Below are 16,558 nucleotides of genomic sequence, written 5' to 3' on the forward strand. Positions count from 1 at the left end.
GAATTCAAATCAAGGACCAAATGCAAAATTCTAAAATTGGAAGGGATGCAAGTGGGGACTCAGATTTAGTGCCCTAAAGAGCCCGACTTAAATCAGGATCAGCAGCCCTCCTCGAGGGGTGTCAGAAGGTGGCGGGGAGGAGGGTAGGTGAAGGGGGGCGTGGAGGGAATGGGAAGGATGGGAGGAGAAGGGCAGTGGAATGCAACTGTCAGGTGCAATTTAGTGTCCAGAAGCCACTGGCACCTCCCTCCACCCCCACACACCCCATAACCAGGACACAGCGTCCCACACTCCTGATCGCAATCTCATCTCTCTCTATCCCAGGGCGAGGCAATTTTGTAGTGACGCTGTAGTCCCCCATAAAGGGGAGAAATTGGAATCTTTTTTGGCTTTCCTTACACTTGTTTTATATCATAATAGTTTCTTTTCTGAATTACATATGAAGAGTGGAGCTCCATAATTCTCGAAAGTTGGGTTCCAGCCATGTCTTTTTTTGATAGGAGTTAGTGCGTGTTATCACAGAGTAAGTACTCAATATGTTTACCTGTAATTAGTAGCATCATAATAACAGTTGTTGTGCTATTATTATTATCTACAGCCTTACGAATTGCCAGTCCCCTGTACTAGGTGGTGGGGGGGCAGGAGTGGGCGGCAGGGTCACTGGCAGCAGGTGGAACCCTCTGATGCTGCTTTCCCACCTCCTGCTTATTCTCACGGTTCAACCAGATCCACCCCGGCAGAGTTGCTATGGTGACGGAGAAAGCAGAGACTCCAGGCCCAGTGCCCACTGCTGCTGTGCTCAGTTCCTGCTATTTTCCTTCCCATGTTAGGAACAGGGATCCTCCCATGGGGCGACCACACTCTGCAACAGAGGGGCTGAGTCTGTGCTACCAACATGAGCATGAACTCCAAGGGGCTATGTCTTGGGACCCTGGTTGTCTGGAATCTTTCTCTTTAGGGAAAGAAACAGGAAAAGAGGAGTGGGAGCTGGAAAGTAGACCTTGGGTCTCTCAGCTGACAGCTCCATTATACTGCTTTTGAGAAAATACGATTTTCATTTCCTCGATTATTTCCCCTTTGCCCTAATGAATGGCAAACTGTAGGCAAAGTGACCCAGGCACAGAGTGGGATCGTAGAGACCACATGGGTTTTGAAGTCAGGCAAAGCTGGGCTCAAACCCCAAAGACAGGAACCACCAGGGTTAAGGACGTGGCTCTGGGGTGAGACGCCCAGGATTTCTGTCTCTTTGCCACCGCTGGCTGAGTGACGTTGGCCACAGTAGGTAACCTCTGAGTATCTGTGGTCTCATTCATCAGAAGGGACAAATAATAATACCTCCATCGGGTTGAGGTGAGGATTAAATGAGGCAGTCATAAACACACACACACACACACACACACACCCCAACTATAAACATTAGAGACTCTCATTATCGTCACCATTATTGCCCCAGATCTGGCCATTACTGGCAGCAACTACCTCGGCAAAGTCCCTTCCCCTCTGCGATATCACACCCTACCCCACCCATCTCTGTACGGAGGGGATGGTGAGGATCAAGTGATGTGAACGCCCAGGTCCCCTCGGGCTGCAGCAGCGCCTCCTGGCGGCCCCTCCCCGCTGCCACACTCACCCTGCTGCAATTCTCCCCCTGCAGCTAGAGTGGAACAGAAATCTGGCTTTGCCAGGCTTTGCTAAAACCCTCCAACAGCTTCCCTTGGCCCTGGAGATAAAATCCGCACCCTTCCCCAGGACCGGGCGCCTAGCGTGATCTAGCCCCGGCTCCCACCTCAACCTCCTCTCCTTTTTCTCTCCGTCTCCATCATGCCCAGCCACACAGCGGACGAACCTCTCCTTCCTCCAACGCAAGCCCCCTTTCCTCGGGCAGGGTGTTCGCGCTCGTTTTTTTCCTCCTGTGAGAAAGTATCCACCTGCCCTGCTCTGCCTTCTCCCGCGCTTCAACTCAACCCAGAACAGACCAGTCTCCTCATTCACCCTTTGGGACTTGGATTAAACATCACCTCCGAGAGAACTTCCTGAATCACCCTTTCTAAAGATTCCCCCCGCCCCGACTCACCATCATCACACTTGATTTGTTATCACAAGCGCTCCTTCTGAGTAGCATTTATTACACTAATTATCACGCTACGTAATTTGTGTACCTGCGTTTTTGGGTAGGGGAAACAAATGCTGTCTTAATCATATTGTGTCCTTAGAACTTGTCACGCGTCTTGCACATCATAAGTGCTTAATAAATGTTTGCTGAGTGGGTGACGCACAGGATCCTGACGTTAGTTCTCTTTCCCAGGCCGGCTCTCAAAACTGCCACTAAGAGGATGGCTGTGCTGCAATGGGGCCCCAAGCCTAAGGTATTTCCCAAGCAAAATAGAGATCAGAATGCTCGATAAAGGCAGCTCAGAGTCCTCAAATGCTAATGGGCGCCAAGTTCACCTGGGGATATTGCTCAAATGTGGGTTCTGGTTCAGCCCTCCTGGGAGCCTGAGACTCTGCGCTTCTAACAAGCTTCTCAGACCACGCTGGAGGCTGGAGAAAGAAGCAAGTCCCTGTGGAAGCCTTGGAGTAACAAGGACAGGGATAGTGTGGGTGCTGAGAGAAGAGAGTCTGGCTGGGTTGTGGATGCAGCTTGTGGACTGGAGACTGGGGGACCCAGGCCCCCGGGTGGAGGTAGGGGGAGGAGCAAAGAGCTGGTCTCTCCTGAGGCTAGAACAGACCAGCCAGATACAGCGAGAGGCTGGGAGCTGCTATGTCTTAGAATTTGCCTTAGTCCCAGAGAGAGAATTCTGTCCAGGAGTTTGCTCATTCATTTATTCATTCATTTCGTCAACAAATATTTGCACATTATTCTGAGGATACTGTGGGGATGAGACACATAAAGTCTCTGTCCTCTTGGCATTTACATTCTGGGGACAAAGACGTGGATTTGAGCCCTAAGCTGTGTGTGTGTGTGTGTGTGTGTGTGTGTCTATGTGATTTTGGTGAGTCATTTCAGTAATCTGAGCCCTAGTGAAATGTGATGCCCACACCCAGCATTGGGAGTTGTTGGGTGGATCTCAGGAGATAATGCCTTACAAAGATAAGGTTTTATAATTATTCACAGAACCACTAATCTGAATTTTGAACTTGCTCTCTGTTAGCCAAAGGTGGCAATCTGCAAAGGAGAATCGTATCAAGGAGCTTTCTTACTCATTCAATCATTCATCTAAGTGTTTGCCCTGTTTTGCCCTGTTCTATACTCTGGCAATATTATGGGGGCAAAGCCATGAAAGTCCCTATCTTGTTGGCATTTATATTCAGAAGAGGAAATCAGACAATCGCCAAGTAAGCACATATATAAACAAGAAAATATTATTACTGTTAGTGTTATGAGAAAAACGAAACTGGATAATATGGTGGAGACTGGGAAGGGGCTACTTGAACTGGGGAGATTAGAGAAGGCATCTCTGACAGGTGAGATTTAAGCTGAGATCTGAATAATATGAGAAAAACTAGCCATGCCAAAATCTGAGGGAAAAGTATTCTGGGCAAGGGAACAGCATATGCAGAGGTCCTGAGGCAAGACTGAGCTTGATATATCAAGGCTGTGACAAGACGGAGGGGTCATGAGATAAGCTCAGAGAGGTCAAGGGGCCAGATAAGGCAGGGCCTTGCTAGCCAGGGTAAAAACTTTGAATTTTATTTTAAATTAGATGGAGAGCCACTGAAGAGCAGCTGCAGCAGAGGGACGGGAAGTGATCAGTGATCACTCTGGCAGTTGCATGGAGAATAGATTGTAGGGGAGCAAGAGTGGGAGCAGAAGAACCATTTAGGAGGGGGTGGTAGTGGTCTCTGTGAGTGGTAATGGTGGATGACGGTGAATGTCAGTGGATGTCAGTGGATGACACTGGCTTGAGGAAATGTGGGGAGTGAGGAAGATATCTGAGAATGACTTGGGTTTTGGCAAAATCCCACATGCTGCACTATTTTTGGAGGAGATACAAGTTACCATGCAGTACTAACCCCACTCCCTTGGAACACTTCGGCAAAGGCAAAACCTTTGTGAAAGCAGAAGGAAACAAGGCCCGTCCTAATCCTACCCAGATACACAGAAGCTTCAGAAAGGAGGGTGTTGATTACAAAGGGCAATCTTTACCCCAGTCCCCTCCCTGTCCTCTGAAGTCTCATTGAAATGCTTGGCTTGTATGAAAGGGCACAAGAGATCCTGCTTTAACAAGTAACAAGTGGCACTTAGTGGCATTGAACAGGCTCTAATTCTGTGTTGGTTTAGTGGTGGTGAGGCAGCAGGGGAGGGGGAAAGGGCTGAGTTTCCCTGCTACCAGGCCTAGAGGATTCTCTCTCAATTCCCCATAGGGTGGGGTCCTCCCATCCATTTAGTCCCAACAAACTCAGTGTTAGGCTAGGTCCCCTGGGACCCAAGATCCTCTCGTTCACAAAGGGCCAAAAATGGAGACAGTTGACATTAAACAGTGGCCATAGAGATCCAGTGACAAGTAGGAGAACAGAATCGAGCCATCACACCCCTTTAAGCTCAGGGCCATTCCTCTGCTTGTAACACAAAGAATCCAGTCTTAAAAGTAACTCCTGGGATTTCTTAGAGAAAAGCATAATTCTGTTACCTTGTATTTTGGGGGTTAACAGCATTTATTTGTTCGATGTAAGCATTTGAAACATATCACAATTTCTTCATTTAAAAATAAAGTATATTGGGCTTCCCTGGTGGAGCAGTGGTTGAGAGTCCGCCTGCCAGTGCAGGGGACACGGGTTCGTGCCCCGGTCCGGGGAGATCCCACATGCTGTGGAGCAGCTGGGCCCGTGAGCCATGGCCTCTGAGCCTGCGCGTCCGGAGCCTGTGCTCCGCAACGGGAGAGGCCACAACAGTGAGAGGCCCGCGTACCGCAAAAAAAATAAAATTTAAAAAAAAAAAAAAAAAAGTAAAGTATACCTTTTCCCTTGCCTCCCTCCTCCTGCTATGGAATTGGCCCGGGCTTCTTTCTTTCTCGAAGTCCTGGGGCTAGCTTTTGGAAAGTCAAGGTGGGCTTGGCAGCAAGAACCATTTCAGCCCCCAAACCCATTCCACTCTCAGGAACACGGTGGAAGCTGCCAGAAGCATGTGGCAGAGCCAGTGGAGAAGGGAGGAACAACATTTCAGGCGCAGATGAGGTGGGAAGGCCCTTTCCTGACAGTCATCTGCGGCTATCTCCTCAGGGGACCGTATGTCCCCATGCCTGCTGCTGGCCAAATGGAATTCACGGCTAGGAATATGCATCTTTTGCTTTTCTGCTCCTGCAGCAGTTTGATGAGGGGTGAGGGGAGGAGCAAATCATCTCTCCTGCTGGCTGAAAAGACATCGCGCACAGTTGCTCCCGGTCTTTCTATGCAGGGCACCCCCCAGGCAGGCGCTGAACTTCTCCACCAGCCTGGCGGAGCAGCCGGGGGCCACGCACTCCACAGCGCCTAGGGATTAGAAATGCACTTTCTCCAAGCACCATTTTCAAAAAGCTGTACCGAAAAGAGTCGAGGTTTGAATTCAGACTACTCATTCCTTGGTAAATATAAAAATTGAGTTCTTTCTTTCTGGAAATGGGGGGAAATAAAGGGAGAGATGATTTTATCTGGGAGGTGCGACTGCCACCTGGTGGATGAAGCTAACTGAGCAACTAAAAGGGCTGCTTACTTTAGTGAGTCAACCAGCCATTCAGTCATTTCTTCCCTCTTCTCAATTGTTTTCACGCGGAGAAGCTCCGTGGAGGGGAGGAGAGGGCTGGCCACCGCACAGTGGGATGGATGCCGTGATAGGGACAGTCTTGAGTAGGGGTTAAGGGCGTGAGTGCTGGAGCCACACCGCCCAGGTTTGATTCCTGCTCTAAGACTTTTCTGTTGTGACTTTGGCTGAGCTGCTAAACCTCTTCTGTGCCTCTACTTCCTCATCTGTGAAGTGGGGCTAACACTTCCTATCTCATAGAGTGATTGTGGGACATAAACTACACGCTCCATACAAATGGTTAGCACAAATCTGGTGCACAGAAAGCATTCAGTTAAAGTTAGTTGGTGGTATGGTGTGGAGAAAAACATGGGGCTGTGGGCACCTTTGGACCTACTATGTGCTGGGCATGCTGTGGTGCCTTGGGGATATGATGGTGAGCAGAAACATTGCCCTGATCTCATCAAGTTCATTGTCTGGAGGGATTCAGGCACAAGCAAGCAAATAACCACAAGAAGAGCAAAATAGACATGGTCCTTACCCCCAGGGTCTAGCTGGGGAGTTAGACCTGTAAACGGGTGATTATAATTTGTAATAACTTTATTCCAGGATGGTCCTCAGTGCCCTAGGAGCACATAAGGAGCAACTAACACCTGGGGAGGGGGATGCTTTGTGAAGAAGGAGGCTGTAAGCTGAGTTCCAAAGGATGAGAAGGAGTAGCCAACTGAGGCAAGGAGAAGAGGGTTCGAGCAGAGTTGAAATGCTGCTTGCAGTGGCTCATAGTGAAATCAGACTCAGTGCCTTTGAGGAACTGACAGAGGTTGGGTAGGGCTGGAGGCCAAGGGAGAGCTGGGATGAGGGTGAAGATGCAGGCAGGGGCCAGCTCCGCAAGGGCCCTACGAGGCCCATGAAGGGGACTGCATTTTGTCTTCAGAGCAACGGGGAGCCATGGTGAGGTTAAATCGGGAGAGCAAGGTCAAAAGTGGAGAATGACCTTGTCATGTCAGTGGAATGGCAGAGGTGGGACACCCTGGTACAAAGGGTTGATTACGTAGGAGGAAATGTTGGCTAGGTAAATGGTGGAATGAAAAAGCACACTCTCTCCCCCTGTTATCAGAAGACTAAAGTCAAAGGAAGCTGGTGGAGCTGATATGGGGAAGCTGGTGCCACCCCTTGGAAACACACTTAAGGACAGGGGTGGCTTCTTTTGAAATGGCACCAGCAAGGTGAGGTGGAGAACAGGAGAGAATTAGAGATCTGGCCTCTAATGCTAGCAGGGGAAATAAACAGCTCTTCCTCCCTAGAGTTTTGACCTGTATGTAGCCACAGAAAATGAATGTTTATCTTCGCTAAGTGACTTAATAAAGAGAAGCAGCTGCGCTGACAGAGAGACCCAACTGGGATTGGGACACTCCCATCCACCCTGGTTCTTAGGACTCGAGTCCGACCACCATCCTCCCCATCAGGTAGGACAGAGCGGAGAAGGCCACCGCCTGCCTGGCGGACACCAAAGGCATTGCTTGGGATTCCAAGACACGAGAAGGGACCAAGGGATAAGCTCCTCCTGGGCAGGGTGAAGTTTTCTGAGGGAGAAAGTGAGTTCTGGGAGATATGCAGGAGGCTGCATGCAGGGACGGGTGGGGTGGAAGAGAGCAAGACCCAGGAAAGGAGGAAGCTTGCTCTTTGCAAAGGTCTTGTGTGGAAGAGATGGTTCTTGTGGGATTTTTGCCGTTCATTCCTTCTACTCTTGCCCTTTAGTAATTTGTCTGCCCATTCATTTAGTTACAGGCAGACCTCATTCTATTGCACTTCATTTCATTGTGCTTCACAGATACTGCTTTTTTTACAGATTGAAGGTTTGTGGCAACCTTGCTTGGACAACTCCATCCCCTCCCTTTTTTTGCAAAAGCATTTGCTCATTTCCTATCTCTGTGTCACATTTTGGTAATTCTCACCATATTTCAAACTTTTTCATGATTATTATATCTATTATAGTGATCAGTGATCTTTGATGTTACTACTACAACTTGCTGAGGGCTTCAGATGATTCGCAATTTTGACCAATAAAGTATTTTTAAAGTATGTACATTTTTTAGACACAAGGCTATTGCACACTTAATGGGCTACAGTATAGTGTAAACATAACTTTTATATGAGCTGGGAAACCAAAAAATTCGTGCGACTTGCTTTATTGCGGTATTCGCTTTATTGCGGTGGTCTGGAACTGAACCCACAATATCTCTGGGGTCTGCCTGTACTTCCTTATTAATACAACAAATGAAAGTGGAAGGCCTGTGTGTTTCAGGCACTGTGTTAGGCACCTGGGTACATGCTGTGGGAACAAAAGGGCCAAGGTCCTCACTTTCATGTAGCAATTGTGGGGTTGTGGGGAGAGGGTGGCACTCAATAAACAAGTAAACGACTAAATGAGAAAGACAGTTTCAGGCCATGGTGGAGACCATGTATGAGGGAGGGACTGGGGACAGGGGCTGCTCTGGACAGAGGGTCCCAGGGTGGGTGCTCTCAGGAGGGGCCTATAGGCTGAGAACGGAACGGTGAGAAGGTTCTGGCTATGTGAACCCCTTTCACCCACCAGTCTCTCTTGTCATCCTGCTGGTCACCCCGTCAGTATCCATCCATGCTGATCTCGGGTGGAGCGCTGCGAAGGCCCAAGACTTTAAGCTGGGAGACCTGAAGAGCTAAGCACTAAAGAGTAAGACCAAACAAGATATACACTCGCCTATGTAAAGACTGAAGCCAAGCTATAAACAACTCAATTTCTGATAGGATTAAGATGAGCTCCCCCTACCTTAAGTGCCTGCCAGAATCAAAAGTAAATTGTAAAAGATAACATCATCCCAACCCTCCAATAAACTTTAATTATACAATATCTGGCATTTGGTTAAAAAAGTTCCCCATCACACCAGGATTAAAAAAAAATCAGATAACCAAAACACAAGAGAGAAAAAAGTTGTTACAGTTATCATAATGGTATTGAAAATAACTCTGATCAACATTTCTAGAAAATATTCTGAAGAAGTTCTGAAGAAGAAAATTCAGCAGAATGGAAATGAAATTCTAGAAATGAAAACTATAATAATTGAAATTTAGAACTCAATAAGGGAGTTTAATGGAAGATTAGATGGTACTGAAGAGAGGATTAGTGAACTGCTATATTGATCAGTAGAAAATAACTAGACAGAAGCTTCAAGAGAAACAAGGACAGAAACTACAGACAAGAGCAAAAGAGATAAATGGAACTGAGTACAAAGATTTAAAATGTGTAGTGGAGTCTCAGAAAAGAAGGGAAAGATTAGAGTAGAATTCACCAAAACTGATAAATGATAACAAATCACATATTCAAGAAGCACTGTGAAGTCTAAGCAAGATAGATGCAAAGAAAATCATGCTCAGTTGTATCATGGTAAAATGTCTGAAAAGCAAAGACAAAAAGAAAATCTGAAAAACAGGCAGAGGGAAAAAGAATGTATTACTTTCAAGTGGGGCAGTAATATGACTGACAGCTGACTTCTCAATAGAAATAGTAGAAGCCATAAGACAGAATGTATCAAAGTGCTGAAAAAAAAAATAGCTGGCAACCTTGAATTTTATACCCAGCAATGATTGCTTAAAAATACAGTTATAAAAAAAAATACAGTTATAAAAAAAGACATATCAAGTAAACAAAAACTAAGTGACTTCATCTCCAGTGGAACTATACTAGTGTAATGTGTAAAGGTTGTTCTTTAGGTAGAGGGAAAATAACCCCATTTGGAAGAATGGATATGTAAGAATGAATAAAAAACAATGAAAAGTGTAAATATATCAGAAAATCAAAATGAGTATTGACTATATAAAACAATAATAATTTTAATGTCTCATGGTGTTTAAAATATATTCTAGAATTTTAAAAAATCTATATGCTGCTTACAATACACATTATAAACGTAAGAATGAAAAAAGGTTGAAAGTAAAAGAATGAAAGAGATAACACCATGATAAACTAACCACAAGAATATATGACAAGAAGCAACGTTAGAGACAAAGAAACACTTCCTAAAGATAAAAGAGTCAAACTACCAAAATGATTCTAAATGTGTAGGCACCTAACAACAGTTAAAGACATATAAAGTAAATATTGATATAACCAAAATGACAAACAAATTCAGAGCCGTAGGGGGACATTTTTAGCATACCCCTCTCAGTAACTGATAGAACAATCTGATCTATTGATAGGGCAAATAGATCAAAGAAAGATCAACAAGTATACTTGGAATAGGAAACCCAGATAAGACACTTCACAAATATGATCTAATTTTGTATATATATAACACTAGACACAACAACTACAGAATACACATACTTTACAAATGCATACAGATATTTCCCAAAAGTGGACCACATGCTGGCTCCTAAAACAAGTCTCAGAAAATTTCAAAGGACTGAAATCACTCAGAGTATGGTCACTAACCACTACGGAATAAAAATAAAAATAAACAACAAAAAGTAGAGAGTTCCTAAATGCTTGAAAGTGAAACAATATATTTATCATAACCCATAGGTCTTATAAAAATTATAATAAAATATTTTGAACTGACTAGTAATGAAAATATGACATACAAAACTTGTGGGATGCAGCTAAAGCTATGTTCAGAGGAAAACGTATAGCGTTACATGCTTGCATTAGAAAAGAAGAAAGGCTTAACATCAATGATTTAAGTATCCATCACAGGATAGTATAAAAATAATTAGAAAACAATAGAAGGAATCAACAAAGTCAAAGTTGATTCCTTGAAAAGATTAATAAAATTGATAACTTACTGTTGAGATCAAATTTTAAAAAAGAGAGCATAAAGTAACAGTATCAGGAATGAAAAAGGGATATCACAATGCTCCTAGGGACATTAAGAAGATAATGAAAACATATTTGAATATGTTTTTTGCCATCAAGTTTTAAAGGATAGGAGGAATGAACAAATTCATAGAACACAATTTATTGAAACCGACCCAAAAAGAAATAGAAAATCTGAATAATCTTATGATTACCAGAAACCTTACTCACAAAGAAAACTTCATGACTAGATGTCTTCAATGATGAATTCTACGAAATACGTAAGGAAGAAGCCATTCTCTCTCATGAACATAGAAGTAAAAAATCTAAACAAAACACGAACAAATCAAATTTAGAGGTATGTCAAACATATTAATTGATGATATGTTACAAACAAGTTGGACGTATTCCAAAATGCAGGTTTGTTTTAACATTAGAAATCAATCAATGTAATACATCACATTTTCAGAATAAAGAAGTAAAATAATTGTCTCAATAGATTTTAGCAAAAGCATCAGATAAAATTTAACACCAATTTATTACCAAAAACTCTTGGCAAATTAAAAATAGAAGGGAACTTCCTTAATCTGTTAAATGATATGACAAAAAAACAAACTTACAGCAAATGTTATACTTAATAGTGAAACATTGAAACTCTCCTTTAAGATCAGAAACAAGACAAGGATGTTATCATCATTTGTATTCAATATTATATTGGAAGTTTTAGCCTGAATCAACTGGATATACATACGGACAAATAATTAATCTTGTCCCTCTACATCATACTATTCATAAAAAATCAATTCCAGGTGGATTGAGTATTTAAATGTGCAGATAAAACAGTAAAGCTCCTAGAAGATAACAGAGGAGAATATCTTGGAATAGTCAAAGGTTTATTTAACCAAACACAAGAAGTATAATACTAAAGAAAAACATTGATATATTGGACTATGTTACAGTTAAACTTTTTTTTTTTTTTTTTTGTGATATGCGGGCCTCTCACTGTTGTGGCCTCTCCTGTTGTGGAGCACAGGCTCCGTGGCCATGGCCATGGCTCACGGGCCCAGCCGCTCCGCGGCATGTGGGATCTTCGCGGACCGGGGCACGAACCCATGTCCCCTGCATCGGCAGGCGGACTCTCAACCACTGCGCCACCAGGGAAGCCCCTAAACTTTTTTATTTATTGAGTTTATAAAGAGAATAAGAAGGTGAAGCACAGATGAGAAGAAAATTTGCAATATATACAACTAACAAATAGAAAATATATAGAATATGTAAGGAACTCCTCTTAATGAATGCGAACATTATGAGAACCCCATATAGAAATAGACAAGAGGGACTTCCCTTGTGGTGCAGTGGTTAAGAATCTACCTGCCAATTCAGGGGACACGGGTTTGAGCCCTGGTCTGGGAAGATCCCACATGCTGTGGAACAACTAAGCCCAAGTGCCACAAATACTGAGCCTGCACTCTAGAGCCTGAGAGCCACAACTACTGAGCCTGCATGCCACAACTACTGAAGCCTGTGCGCCTAGAGTCCGTGCTCTGCAACAAAAGAAGCCACCGCAATGAGAAGCCCGTGCACCGCAACTAGAGAAAAGCCTGCACACAGCAACAAAGACCCAGTGCAGCCAAAAAAATAAAGAGAAATAGGCAAGAGATTAAAATGCAAAAGATAATATCCAAATGGCCAATGAGCTCAGCTTCACACATCATCAGGAAAATGCAAATTATAAGAAAGTAATACCACACTGTGATGGTTAATTTTATGTGTCAACTTGCCCAGGCCACAGTACCCAGATATTTGGTCAAACATGCTAGGTGTGCCTGTGAAGGTATTTAGATAAGATTAACATTTAAACAAGTAGATTTGGAGTAAAACAGATTACTCTCCATAATATGGATGGACCTCATTATGGTGTCGGTTGAAGGCCTTAATAGAAAAAACAGAAAAAGAATGATGTCTCTTGAAGAAGGGTGGATTCTGTTAGCAGAAGGCCTTCAGACTTGAACTGCAGCATCAACTCTTTCCTGTGTCTCCAGCCTGCTGACCTATCCTGAAGATTATGGACTTGTCTACACACACACATCCTATTGGTTCTTTTTCTGGAGAGTCCTAATGTGCGCATCCATTAGAATGGCTGAAATGAAAAAGATTGACAACACCAAAGGGTGGTGAACCTGTGGAGCAACTGGAATTCTCATACTTTGCTGGTGGGAGTGAAAACTGGTACAACCACTTCAGGTTCCTGTCTGTCAGTAGCTGCTAAAGCTAAACATATGAATACCCTAAGCAATTCCACACTAAGGTACATATCCTATAACATATATTCAACTATATATATATATAGTTGTTCCAGAAGCACTATTGATTGATGATTACCCTAAATTGGAAACAACCAAATTTCCCTCTACAGTGGAATGAATGAATAAATGGTAGTATATTCAAATGATGTATAAACTTATGCAATAAATTGTGTCTCATAGACATACAGAGTAAAAGAAGTCAAACACAATGGGCAAAACTAATTGATGCTGTTGGAAATCAGGAAAGAAGGCAAAGGGATTGGGACTGGGCAAGGACGTGATGTGCTTCTGCAGTGCGCCATTTCCTAACCTCAGCGGATACTACGTGGGTGTGTTCACTGCGTGAAAATCTATCCAAATGTATACTGATGATTCGTGCACTTTTCTGCACATATTTATAATCCAATTTCTTGAAGTTTAAGAGAGTATGTCTCTGTCACTGTCTATTACTTTGGGGAAGTCACTCTACATTTTGGAGCCCCAGATCCTCTGCTGTAAAATGCTGTATGGATTTAGAGATGGTCCATGGTAAAGCTACTTGACCTGGTCTCTTCCCTCTCCCCCCACCCTGTTCTTGGTTCAGTTCATTTTCTCAGAGAGATCTGCCCGTCATAGTCTGCTCCCCACCCCTAAGTGATCTGGTCTCCAAACTCTAACTCCACCTTTCAGATGAGTGGTCCATCATCCACTCCCCAACCAAACACCTTCTTGCTCCCCACTCCATGCAGAGTGGTCCAAACTCCCCTCTTCCCGCTGCCCACAGGGTGACCGGTTTCTGTAGCCTCTCTCACTCCCCTACTTGTTCCCTCATCCCTCATCTCTCCCCAACCCACCTGCCGCCCCCCAAGCCCCCAGGGTCCTGCTCCACAGCTCGCCCCTCACCCCTACACAGTGCACAGTGGTCCAGCCCCTCAGCTCTACCCGTCCCCCCTTCACACACACACACACAGTGGTCTGGCCCCCAGGTCGCCCCCTCCTCCGCCTGTCGTCCGCCGCCAGTCGCGCTGGGCTGGCCGCTGAGGGCACTGCGCGGCGGTTGCGTGAAAAAGGCAGCGATGACGGCGGCGGGTCGCGAGCAGGAGCGGGACCAGACGCGCTTCGTCTACGTGACTCGCTTCGGCTCGCACCAATGCGGCGCCGTCCTTCAGCTGGGCGGCCGCCGGGCTCAGGGTCTGTGTAGGCCCGGGCTCGGGGCCGGCCGCAGCCGGGAGGAGCCGCGGGCGGCTGTGCCGGGGGCCGCGGGCGGCGGGGAGCTGTGCCCCGGCTCCCCGCCCAGGGTCCCCGCGGCCTCCTCTCCGGCGCGGGCATCGAGCTCGCGGAGCCGGCCTCGGCAGGAGGCACATGCAGGTGGCGCGAAGGGCCGGGCGGGCGGGGACTCGGGAGGGGGCACCCGGCCTGTGGAGGGTGCCGGCTGGTCAGCCCGACTTTCCGTCCTCCTCGGCAGCCTTCCTGCCTGGGGTCCGAGTCTCAGGGCGGTCGGCTTCTCAGCTCGCGGCCTCCCTGTCAGCTTCCGGTCAGCGTCCCTCCCGGTGGGCCGCTCCGGGCTCGTAGTGTCGCTCAGAGGCCTCGGCGCTGGCCGCGGGCAGTGGTCGGCCCTCCTGTCTGTCCGGGGGCTGAGAGACAATCCCGACCTGCGCTTCGGTGTTGCCCCGAGAGGGCGCTGAAGTGCAAGTGAAGGTCATTTGAGTTCCGAATCCGAGAGGGGAGGCTCTTGAACGGAGCCACTGAAGTCCTTCAGAATGATGGGGACCTTGGCGTGTGTGTCCATATTCCTTTCAGGACTCACTGAATTTATAACTTAGCCTGAGGAGAACCGACATCTTTAATGATGTCACTTCCTCTTTGAAAAGAGAGGAGAGGATGTCTTTCCATTTTCACTCTACTTTTGTGTCTTTCAGGAATGTTTTTAAAATTTTTCCTTCTATCGGTTTTTCATGTATCTTGTTAAATTTATTCCTAGGTATTTGATCTTCTCTGCTGTTGTAAATGGGGTTTCCTCTTCCGTAATGTCCTCCAGATGTTCATTGTTTGTGTATATAAAGCCTCTTGATTCAAACAAACAAACAAACAAACCCAACAACTTTCAGGAGATTTGACAAAGTTATACACCTGATAGTACACCACCACAATCAGGATCTAGAACATTTCCATCACCTGGAAAAGTCCTACCTCTTTTTGAGAGCCCATCCCTCTACCTGTGCTTAAAAAAAAGAAAAAATAGTTTATTGAGACGTAATTTACAATCCGCTCAGTTTACCCATTTAAAACGGGCAATTCAATATTTTTTTACAGTGTTGTGCAACCGTCATCAAAATCAATTTAGAACACTTTTATTACCCCCTCAAACAAACACTGTACCCATTAGCAATTAGTCACTCACCGTGCCCCTTCACTGCCCCCAACCCCAGCCCTAAACAAGCACTAAACTACTTTCTGTCTCCATAGATTTGCCTATTCTGGACAATAGGCAAATTTGGAAAATTCCAAATTTGCAAATTTCTGTATTTGCCTATTCTGCCTATTTCATATAAATGGAATCACAGAATATTGGCGCTTTTGTGACTGGCTTCTTTCACTTAGCCTACTGATTTTTGTACGTTAATTTTTGATCCTAGTACTTCACTGAAATCATTTATTATTTGAGTTAGTTTTGTCATTAATGCTCATGATTTTCCAGGTATACTATCATATTATTTGTAAATAGAGATAATTTTATTTCTTTTTAACCCATTTTTATGCCTGCAATTGATTTTTTTTTTTTTTTTTTTTGTCTAATTGCACTGGCTAATACCATGAATAGAATGTTGAATAATAGTGGAGATAGTGAGCATTCTTGCCTTGTTCCTGATCTTAGGGGAAATCCCTCTAGTATTTTCCCATTAAATAAGGTATTGGCTTTAAGACTAAGGGGGTGTATGTTTAAAACATTAAAATGTATTCTTCAATTTTAATTTTATTCAATGTTTTTACTAAGAATGGGAGTTGAATTTTGTCAGAGGCTTTCCTAAATCTATGGAGATAATATTTTTTCCTTAGATTTATTAACATGGTGTATGATACAAATGGATTTCCTAAGATTGAACCGACTTTGCGTTCCTGAAATAAATCCCACTTGGTTATGATGTACTTTTTTCTTAATATAGTGTTAGACTCTCTTTGCTAATAATTTGTTTAGGATTTTTGCATTGGAATTTGAGACAGGGTAGTTTTTCTTTCTTTGTACTTCTTCATCTGGTTTAGGTATCAGATTATACTTAGTTCATAAAAGGAATTAGGAACTTTTCCTTCCTTTTCAGTGCTCTGGAATAATTTATAGAACATTGAGACTATCTGGTGTTTGAAGATTTGGTAGAATTCTTCTGTGAAACCATCTAGGTCTAGTGCTTTTTGTGGGATAATTCCTTAATAACTTTTTCTGTATCTTCTATGGAAATTGGTCTGTTTACACTTTCCAACTCTAATGGGTCAATTTTGGTAATCTGTATTTTCCTAGGAAATTATCCATTTCATCTAGGTTTCCAAATTTATTTGCATAGAGGTCTGCAAAATAGTGTCTTATGATTTTTAAAAATTCCTTGTGTTTCAATGGTTATTTCCCCCTTTTCATTTTTTTTTTTGATGTATGTGCTTTCTTCCTTGTCCTTGATCAAGTTCACCAGTGTTTTGTTTATTTTTTTAAAAACACAGGATTTTGATCTGTTAATT

Source organism: Monodon monoceros, unplaced genomic scaffold (genome assembly GCF_005190385.1).
Source record: "Monodon monoceros isolate NGI ecotype Baffin Bay Population unplaced genomic scaffold, NGI_Narwhal_1 Super_Scaffold_12, whole genome shotgun sequence".
Lineage (NCBI taxonomy): Eukaryota > Metazoa > Chordata > Mammalia > Artiodactyla > Monodontidae > Monodon > Monodon monoceros.